The sequence below is a fragment of the Chrysochloris asiatica genome, unplaced genomic scaffold (genome assembly GCF_000296735.1).
Source record: "Chrysochloris asiatica unplaced genomic scaffold, ChrAsi1.0 scaffold00018, whole genome shotgun sequence".
In the NCBI taxonomy this organism is placed as follows: Eukaryota; Metazoa; Chordata; class Mammalia; order Afrosoricida; family Chrysochloridae; genus Chrysochloris; species Chrysochloris asiatica.
The window spans coordinates 23,831,799-23,839,830 of record NW_006408536.1 but is presented as its reverse complement, the minus strand read 5'-3'; positions in this window follow the sequence as shown (position 1 = coordinate 23,839,830).

Genomic DNA, 8,032 nt, shown 5'->3' with positions numbered 1-8,032 from the left:
TTTTTTTTTAAGCCTCAGAAACTCTATCCAGGATTGCTGTGAGTCAGAACCAACGCAAAGGCACTTAAAAACAGCAACAAAATATTAATTTTACCTAAAATAAAATAAACACACTAAGAAAGTATTTGAGACAATAACAGGATTAAGAGTCAAAAGTGCTAAAGTTACGTTTTTATCAGCTCTGTCATCATCTTCACCAACCTCAAATTATAAGCAGCTTTTCCAACACTGGAGAAATGAGCGATAGAGAGTATCTGAAGCGGGGTGGGGGGGTGGCGCTGGATTTTCTGGGGCAATTGTCTTCCTGCTGGCACCTCCAGGAAACTCACCCGGAGCTGCTTCCTTTAGCAGTCAATCGTCTGTCAAAAATAGGTGTGTGGAAGGTGGGCTAGCCGAAGAATCACAGGAAGTCTGTCATGGGTTCTCCGGAAGAGAAGCCGTGCAGGGTGGTGGGAATTCAGCACTTCAGATTCTCTGAATGTGTTCCCTCAGATCAATGTAGAAATGAGTCCAGAAACCAGCAAGCAGTGAGAAGGGGAGAGGCCCCGCTGTAGCATAAGGTCCAGCAAGCCTTGATGGTTGTAGAAAAAATTACAAAAATCCTGTGAGTAAAGAAGACATTTGATTAAAATTAGATGGTTTGGTGTTTCTTCTTTACCTTTGTGTTCCCACATTGAATATCATCTTATTCCCCCAAATTATCCAATGTGGTTTGCTTCTTTTGTTGTATTATCATGAAATATTTCAAGTATAGAAAACAATGCAGTCTTGTCAGATTATTTCTTTGTCAAGATTGAAGATGTGATGTGTTTCAATTAGAAATCCGTGCTTAAATTATTAGTCATTAATTATATGAATCAGAGTGACCCTTCTATTAATATTCATACTTTCCCCTCACCTGTATATTATACAATGGGAGCAGTGGTTGTTCAGTGGTAGAATTCTTGCCTTCCATACAGGAAGTCAGGGTTTGATTCCCGTCCAATGTACCACAAGTGCAACCACCACCGGTCTATCAGTGGAGACGTGTGTTGCTATAATCCTGAGTCTCTCATACTTTGGACATGTTGTCAGGAGGGAACAGTCGCTGGAGAAGGATATCATGCTTGGTAAGATGGAGGGTCGGAGAAAAAGACGGAGACCCCCAACGAGATGGATTGGCCAGGTGGCATCATTGATGAGGTTGGCCCAGGATCAGACATTGTTTTGATCTGCTGTGCATGGGGTCGCTAGGAGTCAGTTCTGACTCGATGGCACCTGACAACAACAACATAATGCTGAGTAAATTTCAAAGGCGCTTCTAGATTTTGGAAAAACAGATCTAGTTTGGAAAAATAGCTACTGAACACTCTACAGTTCACAATGTTGTGCACGAGGTTGCTGTCAGACAAGGGCCAGCTTTATGGGAGTCAACCACAATGACAGCAAATACATATTAGATCTATTTAGAAACTGGCACTCTTATTCCCTGTATCTGCGTGAGGTTTGTTTTTTTTCATTGAGAAATTAAACAGCCAGATGTTTGACTTGATTGGTTTATTATTAAAATAACTGGGGTGAGCTATATTATTAATCTGCAGTCTGGAAGTTATTCTTTACTACACTATCAGCAATTTTCAAACTTTAATATGAAAGTCTTAGTTTATCATGTAACTCAGCGGCTCTCAAACACTTTGGTCTCACGAACTGCTTACAGTCTTAAAAATCATCGGGGACCCCCAAAAGCTTTTGTTTGTGTGGATTATATCAATGAATGTTTACAGTACTTGAAAAAAAAAATTAAAATACTTACTCATTCATTTAAACTAAGAACAATAAAACTATGCTAGCATAAATAACAGATTCTGTGTCTACAACTATTTTCCAAATAACAAATAAAGTTCTTGAGAAGAGTGGCACTGTTTTACATTTCTTTCCAAATCTCTTTGTCTGCCTTAATAGAAGACAGCTGGGTTCTCATCTCGGCTTCTGCATTTGTTATTGCAAAATGTTATTTTGGCTGAAGACTATGAAGAAAACACGACCTCACACACATCCGTGGTTGGATATTCAGGGTGATGGATATTCAAGGCAATGGATAATCTTCCAAATCAAGAGAGGTGGGAATTTCTTAAAGAAAATGTGCATTGTGAAACTGGAAATCTTCCCAATGAGTGTTTCATACTCTGCTACAATGACAATTATTAGTTTACCTGGCATTTTGAATGTTTTTTTTTTTTTTTTTTATACCCATGCATGATTTTGTAACATCAGATGTTAGTTGTTAGGACAATATTGGTTCATTGAGCTGCACACATCTTCCTTACACAATATCCAAATCCCACTCGTTAATAACATGACTGAGCTCATCAGAGAAGCCTGAAAGTGTGGGGGAAATGTCAAGTCCAGGAGTGCAGATTCAAGCTTTGTAAAAATTGAATTGTCAATTGGAAACACAAATTTTATTATTGGCATCAAATTCTATCAATTATTTCCCTTGAAATAAGTCTCATTTTGTTCAGTTTTGAGATGCTGCTGCTTATCTCCAAGTCTGAATAATCACGTGTTGCTAGCTGCCTATCAAGTTAAAATGGCATTGCACGGAAACAGCAGCTCTTTCAGCTGCCAACAAAAATTGTTGTTGTTGTCAGGTGCCATCGAGTCGGAACCGACTCATAGCGACGCCATGTGCAGCAGAACGAAACAATGTCCGATCCTGGGCCAACCTCACTACCGCTGCCACACTTGAATCCATCAATGATGCCACCTGGCCAATCCATCTCGTTAGATGTCTTCCTCTTTTTCTCTGACCCTCCACCTTACCCAGCATGACATCCTTCTCCAGCGACTGTTTCCTCCGGACAATATGTCCAACTAAAATAGTGGGTTTGAAAACTGTCATTGAGGACTTTTCCTTGAGACAAACAATGGACTTTAGACATATTCTCATTTTGTCACAGCGTCCTTGGGTGGTGTAAATGGTATCTGCTAACCTTAAGGTTGGAGGTTGGCCTTCACCCAGAGGCACCTCAGAAGAAAGATCTTGGGTTCTAGTTCAGAAATGTCAGCCATTGAGAAGCTTATGGAGCACAGTTCCACTCTCACACCATGGGATCATCATGAGTCAGGGTTGACTCCACAGCAACTGATTCAGGCTCGTTTTGTCATTCACAATTTTTTTAAAATTACTCAAGAATTGAGATTTAGTAAAAGACAGTGATCACGGGTACAATATGGGGCCATGGACTTAATTCAGACCTAGGTGCCATTGAGTCCGTTCTGACTCAGCAACCCTGTATTGGGTTTCCAAGGAACCACTGATGGGTTTGAACCGCCAATCTTGTGGTTAGCAGTCCAGTGCTTATCCTACAGCGCCACACCAGGACTCCAGTGTTGTTATTGTTGTTGAGTGGTGTCAAGTCGGTTCCCACCCATAGCGACCCTGTATAGGGATTCCATGGAGCAGCTGGTGAGCTTGAACCACAGTGCCACACCAGGACTCCAGGACTCCATTAACATCCAGAAAAACAACAACAGCAACAAAATGTCATCTTAGATTTTGAGAACAGTTTTGACTTCACAGAGAGGAGAATGGGCCATGACTGCTCATGGGTATGAGGTTTCGTCTGAAGCAATGACAAAGTTCTGGAATTAGATAGTTGGGATGGGCACACAACATTGTGAAATTATTAAAAGGCACCAAATTACATACTTTTAAAGGGTGAATTTTGTGTTATGTGAACTTTAGTTCAAAAAATGAAAATTTACTCTCAAGACACCAACGATTGTGCAGCGGTGCCATCTTTATTCTTTGGCAGTTCCTTGCCTGAGCTACTCCTGGTATGATGCCCCTGGTGGGCTGGTTTGCACCTTCTCCAGAAGTGCCACTGCCACCTTGGGGGCCTGGCAAAATGTGTGGTCATTTCACTGCAAAGAGACCCCGTGTACCTTCCCTGCTGTCTCTGTGTGCAGATTTTGTCTGTATTAAGAGAACAGTAATATAAGGGCTTTGCAAGCCTTTAAACACATTTTAGGGGATTTTGACCTCCGCTCTTGATACCGTGTGTCCGCTATCTGTCTTGTTGACTATAGCAATGCTTTCCCAACTAGGTAGGGGGTATGGAGGAGTGATTGTTGCCATTTTTGACTGAAGACATTTTTGGTTGTCAAAACTGGTGGGTAGAGTCTAAGGATGCTGCTTAATAACCTACAGTGCGCAGGACAGCCCCCACCAATGACTAGTGGGTGAAGACCAGGGATGCTGCTCAACACCCTACAGTGCACAGGACAGCCCCCATCAGACAGAGAACGATCTAGCTCCAAATGTCAATGGTGCTAAGACTGAGAAGCACAGGATTACAGTTCCGTCCATGCCTTATTACATCATTGAAAGGGCCTGCTTGTGGAGATGGGCCCCATTCCCTTGTTCTCCATTACAAGTGATGTCAAATGCTAAAATAGCCCAAGGGGAGGGCCCTGAAATTCTACAGGGAAATCAACAACCTCAGCCTTGTAACTTATTGATCCCACAAAGACTGTTTCCCCTAAGGCCCTGGAGTGTATACAGATCTTGGAGCTATGCAATGGAAGTTTAACTCTTTGGTTCCCAGCGCTGTGAGACACACATGCATAGACCAGCAGAGAAAGAATAACAATGTGATTTCAGAAGAACATGATCAATAAAGGAAGGATATAAAGCATGATATTCACATCATTTTTCTGTAGTTTTACTAATCATTTTACCTTTGGTGTCTTTTCTTTGTAACAAGATTTATTTATTGATTTTTATTAACTTTCATATCATCTGTCCTTTTAGCTGGCATATAAAGGGAGACATTGGTTGTACGAATTTGTGTCATTTCTGTGATGATATTCTAATAATAATACTGGAGACCTGGTGTAACAGTATAGGATAAGCACTGGACCACAAGATCGGTTTTAACTGCAAGGTCGATGGTTCAAACCTACCAGCCGCTCCTTGGAAACCCTATATAAGGTCGATATAAGTCTAAATCGATTCAATGGCACTTAACAGCGATAACAGCATTCTAATACTGATCAAAACAAATGCTTTTCAAACAGGCACAATCTTCAATGAAAGTGGACTGGGTCCTCCATTTAAAAAAATCCTGTCACCATCTGTTTTGCATACAGCAAGTGTGGGCTGCAGAAGCAACAGCCTCAAAACTACTAGCCTCTTTCTTCTGCCTTATTACCCTCCAGATTCAAAACGCCCTTAGCCATACTTACTCACATTACCTTAGAAAACACCTCAGGGAAATCCTGGCATAATTATCTGTGTAGCTTATTTGCTGGAAGGTTTACAGCCCATAAAATGATGCTTGTCTTTTCCCTAGCTCTAAGCAAAATGTCTCTACTAGGCATGTCATGTTGGGCACATTAACAATCTGGCAGTCACCTCTGTTGTGAGTTGACCAAATGCATCTGTAGCTGCCCTTCCAGCAGTAAGCTTTCTAGTGAGTGGTTGGCTCTCCTGAATAAGTAGAAAAAGCATGTTCGAGGATAAGGGCACTTGTTTACCTAGGGTTACTGGGACTGAAGATTCCATGAAATAAAATGTTTCTCTTTCTTCATCCAAGGGTGTAACGAACCTTTTCTAACAGCAACACAACCTCTAGGAGACCACCCAGGGCCAGACTTCATGTGTTTGAGACTGGAAGCTGAGGGCTTTAATGGCAAGCCCTGGATTTGGATGCAGTGAATGGATGGGTATTTATGAGAGTGGGTCTGAGCATTTTCACATGACAAATGATTTTCAGACTGAAATGGTTGTGTGGAAACATCAGAGCTGGGAAAAGGTGTCAGGACCAACTAGACGACTCTCCTGGAAAATGCTTGCCTCATGGTCTTATTCTAAGAGAAAGCATCCAGAAGTGGCGGTAGTGGGGGCAGGAGGAAAACAGAAGTGGTCTGAGAATCACATCCTCTTAACAAAGCAAATAAACAAAAACCCCCCTTGTGCTTTTTCAAAAGGTTTCTTCATCATGTAAAAATTCCCCAAAATTTCCCCTCCATTTATTTATTTTTAACTCCTCACCCAGTTTCCAGTTTATATTACAGTTACTAGCTCATACTCCCATGGTATTTCTCAAAACGAAGAAACCAGCATTGGTGCATTGCTATTAACTAACTTCTAGACTTCGTGAGATTTTCTGAGAAGACCTTCTTTCTGTTCCAGGGTCCCATCCAGGGCGCCACATTGTATTTTGTTATCATGTCTCCTTAATCTGGCCCCTTTTCTCTTGATAACCTTCCTGTCTTCATTTTGGCCAACATAGTAAGCTAACAAGGCACTAGGAAACCTTCCTAAATGTATAGGGGCAAATGCTTCCATTGTATCTATGTCTCAATAACAAAAAGCAATCAGACACAACCCTATGGAAAAATGAAACATTCAGCCAAATGATTCTCCTGGCCACCAGTTTTATGTATATAAAACCAGCTGTCTTCCATGTAACAAGTTTATTTTCCATGATTAGACTGGCTAGTCTGGCATTATGCACCACCTAGTTGAAACTAGCTCATGGATCAGAACAAGAGGTTATTGGGTGACAGGAAGGACCAGACTAAGAAGCAAGGTCATAGAAATTAGCCTCTTGGACGGGGAAAGAACACGCGTGTGGGGCAGACCAAACTGAAGTTTGTAAAGGGAAATTCAGATAACTGGACTAATCCCAAGATTTAGGTGACAGAGCATCTGGGAGAACCCTGGCACTGAGCAGAAACATAGGGGTGGGTTGGAATGGTGGGTGGGTAGACGGGTGGCAGGTGATACACAGCATTCAGCAGATGATGTTGAGGAAGTTGGCTAGAAAGACATCAGCTGAGATCTACACTATGAACCACAAGCAGGATCCAGATCTTTGAGGTTTCAGAACTTAGGTTCTGGACTGATGTCCTTGGCAGGGTCTGGGCATGCAAAAGGAGCAAGATACCTAGGGTCAATGTGCAGAATTTATGGGACTACAAACGTAGAGGTTTGGTTACAGAAAAAAGCCAGCCATAAGAATTAGGGCAAGGTAAGAGCAAGGCCACCACTCGTATGTCAGTTTGTTGTACTGTGGTGGCTTGTGAGCTGCTGTGATTCTGGAAGCTATGCCACTGGTATTTTAAATACCAGCAGGGTCACCCATGGTAGACAGGTTTCAGATGACCTTCCAGACTAAGACTACTTCCAAAAAACTACTTCCGAACATTTCGTCACTGAAAACCTTATGAATAGCAGAGAAACACTGTCAGATATAGTGCCGGAAAATGAGCCCCTCAGGTTGGAAGGCACTCAAAATGCGACTGGGGAAGAGCTGCCTCCTCAAAGTAGAGTTGACTGTGATAACACAAATGGAGTAAAGCCTGAGGGAGAAAAGCCCACGGGACCTTCATTTGCTGATGGAGCACAACTCAAAATGAAACAGCTGTAAACATCCATTGAAAATCGGAACATGGAATGTACCAAGTATGAATCTGGAAAAATTCGAAGTTGTCAAAAATGAACTGGAACACATAAACATCAGTATCTTAGGCATTAGTGAGCTGAAATGGACTGGTATTGGCTATGTTGAATCTGACAACCCCATGGTTTACTATGCTGGGAATGACAAATTGAAGAGGAATGGTGTTGCATTCATTGTCAAAAAGAACAGATCAGTCATGAAATACAACTCTGTCTGTGAAAGGATAATATCCATGCGCCTAAAGGGAAGTTAATATCACCATTATTCAAATTTACGCACCAACCACTAAAACCAGTAAGGATGAAACAGAGGAATTCTATCAGCTTCTTCAATCTGAAATTGATCAAACATCCAATCAAGATGTATTGATCATTACTGGTGATTGGAATGCAAAGGTTGGTAGCAAAGAAGAAGGATCAATAGTTGGAAAATATGGCCTTGGTGATAGAAATGATGCATGATAGATCACATGATAGAATTCTGCAAAATCAATGATTTATTCATTTCAAATACCGTCTTTAGACAGCATAAGAGACGACTATACACATGGACCTCGCCAGATGAAATACGTAGAAATCAAA